The sequence below is a fragment of the Pseudophryne corroboree genome, chromosome 1 (genome assembly GCF_028390025.1).
Source record: "Pseudophryne corroboree isolate aPseCor3 chromosome 1, aPseCor3.hap2, whole genome shotgun sequence".
NCBI lineage: Eukaryota > Metazoa > Chordata > Amphibia > Anura > Myobatrachidae > Pseudophryne > Pseudophryne corroboree.
This window is the reverse complement of record NC_086444.1, coordinates 877922035-877925963: the sequence shown is the minus strand read 5'-3', so window position 1 is coordinate 877925963 and position 3929 is coordinate 877922035.

The window sequence follows — 3929 nt, the reverse complement described above, 5'->3', positions numbered from 1 at the left end:
GATGAGGTCCTGCATCCCGGACCCATACCTAGTATTAGGGACCCCCAGTGACGGAGAGGCCTTGTCGATCGGCCTGGGCGCTTAACCCTATATCTGCAGATATACGCAACCAAGATCTCCGTATAATCTGACTATTATGTAGTAATATTTTTCACTCGGTGTGCATTAGGGAACCATTGTTTTTTCCTACACAGAATTACCCCTCCCTTTTAGCACCTGAGTGACATCACTATCTGATTGAGCAGCTCACCATTTTTTGTATTGTATTGAGAGGCATGGAAGGGTCAGCATTAGGAGGGATTGCTGACTCTAGACTGCCATAGGAGAAGCTAGGGGTATCTCCAGGTAAGCTGGCTCTCAGATGCTGTAGGAGCCATTACCATGTGGCCTTACACTAGGAATTCAACCCAGACATATTTGTAATTATTTATGGGGTGGGTGTGGGGTGTGGTGGCCCCTGTGTCGGTGTGGCTGGGCTGCTTCAGGTCGGCACACCCTAACACTTTATTAACACTTATGATTTTCCCTATCACTTTGTATATATTTTTGTATTATTTTAATCACACCACTTACATAGCACTTCTGTGCTTCCTATTAACCCTTATTAATTTTCACCTGTGTGCTGACCTGGGGTGGCCGACCTGTGCCGACATGATGAGGTCCTGCACCCCGGACCCATACCTAGTATTAGGGACCCCCAGTGACGGAGAGGCCTTGTCGATCGGCCTGGGGGCTTAACCCTATATCTGCAGATATACGCAACCAAGATCTCCGTATAATCTGACTATTATGTAGTAATATTTTTCACTCGGTGTGCATTAGGGAACCATTGTTTTTTCCTACACAGAATTACCCCTCCCTTTTAGCACCTGAGTGACATCACTATCTGATTGAGCAGCTCACCATTTTTTGTATTGTATTGAGAGGCATGGAAGGGTCAGCATTAGGAGGGATTGCTGACTCTAGACTGCCATAGGAGAAGCTAGGGGTATCTCCAGGTAAGCTGGCTCTCAGATGCTGTAGGAGCCATTACCATGTGGCCTTACACTGGGAATTCAACCCAGACATATTTGTAATTATTTATGGGGTGGGTGTGGGGTGTGGTGGCCCCTGTGTCGGTGTGGCTGGGCTGCTTCAGGTCGGCACACCCTAACACTTTATTAACACTTATGATTTTCCCTATCACTTTGTATATATTTTTGTATTATTTTAATCACACCACTTACATAGCACTTCTGTGCTTCCTATTAACCCTTATTAATTTTCACCTGTGTGCTGACCTGGGGTGGCCGACCTGTGCCGACATGATGAGGTCCTGCACCCCGGACCCATACCTAGTATTAGGGACCCCCAGTGATGGAGAGGCCTTGTCGATCGGCCTGGGGGCTTTACCCTATATCTGCAGATATACGCAACCAAGATCTCCGTATAATCTGACTATTATGTAGTAATATTTTTCACTCGGTGTGCATTAGGGAACCATTGTTTTTTCCTACACAGAATTACCCCTCCCTTTTAGCACCTGAGTGACATCACTATCTGATTGAGCAGCTCACCATTTTTTGTATTGTATTGAGAGGCATGGAAGGGTCAGCATTAGGAGGGATTGCTGACTCTAGACTGCCATAGGAGAAGCTAGGGGTATCTCCAGGTAAGCTGGCTCTCAGATGCTGTAGGAGCCATTACCATGTGGCCTTACACTGGGAATTCAACCCAGACATATTTGTAATTATTTATGGGGTGGGTGTGGGGTGTGGTGGCCCCTGTGTCGGTGTGGCTGGGCTGCTTCAGGTCGGCACACCCTAACACTTTATTAACACTTATGATTTTCCCTATCACTTTGTATATATTTTTGTATTATTTTAATCACACCACTTACATAGCACTTCTGTGCTTCCTATTAACCCTTATTAATTTTCACCTGTGTGCTGACCTGGGGTGGCCGACCTGTGCCGACATGATGAGGTCCTGCACCCCGGACCCATACCTAGTATTAGGGACCCCCAGTGACGGAGAGGCCTTGTCGATCGGCCTGGGGGCTTAACCCTATATCTGCAGATATACGCAACCAAGATCTCCGTATAATCTGACTATTATGTAGTAATATTTTTCACTCGGCGTGCATTAGGGAACCATTGTTTTTTCCTACACAGAATTACCCCTCCCTTTTAGCACCTGAGTGACATCACTATCTGATTGAGCAGCTCACCATTTTTTGTATTGTATTGAGAGGCATGGAATGGTCAGCATTAGGAGGGATTGCTGACTCTAGACTGCCATAGGAGAAGCTAGGGGTATCTCCAGGTAAGCTGGCTCTCAGATGCTGTAGGAGCCATTACCATGTGGCCTTACACTGGGAATTCAACCCAGACATATTTGTAATTATTTATGGGGTGGGTGTGGGGTGTGGTGGCCCCTGTGTCGGTGTGGCTGGGCTGCTTCAGGTCGGCACACCCTAACACTTTATTAACACTTATGATTTTCCCTATCACTTTGTATATATTTTTGTATTATTTTAATCACACCACTTACATAGCACTTCTGTGCTTCCTATTAACCCTTATTAATTTTCACCTGTGTGCTGACCTGGGGTGGCCGACCTGTGCCGACATGATGAGGTCCTGCACCCCGGACCCATACCTAGTATTAGGGACCCCCAGTGACGGAGAGGCCTTGTCGATCGGCCTGGGGGCTTAACCCTATATCTGCAGATATACGCAACCAAGATCTCCGTATAATCTGACTATTATGTAGTAATATTTTTCACTCGGTGTGCATTAGGGAACCATTGTTTTTTCCTACACAGAATTACCCCTCCCTTTTAGCACCTGAGTGACATCACTATCTGATTGAGCAGCTCACCATTTTTTGTATTGCTTGGTAGGTGTCCAAATATTTATTTTCCACAAGAATATACAGGTAAATTGTTTAAAAATCATACAATGTGTTTTCTTATTATTATTTTTTTTCAGCACTATACCCAATAGCAGTTGCCTATATGAGATACTAATGTACTTGAAGTTTGCAAACTTACAGCTTGTTCCCTATTTTATATGTGTGATGTTGTTTGTGAATCTATCTATTCATATATTAACTCCTTTTTATATTATTGAGCTTCACTGAGTCTATTTTATTCATGGGCGACAACACAATTTGATATTTATGTTTTTTAAATTGCCCTTCTCTGAGCGCAGTGATTTGTTTTCTATATACAAAGTGCAAAATAGCGTATATGAATTAGAAGATAAATAATGCTCATACGTTGCAGAAATTGTTTATCCTACCCACGAAAGTACTGTAAGCTTTTACATCCCATAATCCTCCAGTAAACTGCCTCCCATTGGCATACATATAATGGGTGCAGGGTGTGCAGTACACTGTATACCCTGCACCCATATAAATATACTTACCCCCAGTGTGCCACTGCGGGGCTTTGAGGTGCAGGGCTGTGGGGCGCAGCCGCTGATTAGGTGCAGATTCCCATGTGGACTAGCCATCTGCATGTCAATCTGCTATAGTAAATGTCTCTCCCAAAATGGTCACCGCCATGGAGGAGACAGATGCTAGAGGTCATGCTTGACCTCTAGCATCTGACAGAGCCAGGAAGTGCTGGGACCCAGAAGCGCATAGTGCTGGCAGCAGCCTTACATCCTTGGCAACATGCATGACACTGACAGCTTGGCAATTAGCATAACACAGAGGGCATGAAACCCCTGGCAACAAGCATTACCCCCAGGGCAACGAGTATGACACCCAGTGCATTACACCCCTGGAAATGAGCATTACCCCTTGGAAATTAGCATGACGCCCAGTGCATGAAACGCCTGACAATTAGCATTACACCACTGGCAATGAGCATAACACCGACAGAATGAAAACCTCTGGCAACGAGCATTACAAATCCCTGGCAATGAGCATGACACCCAGCA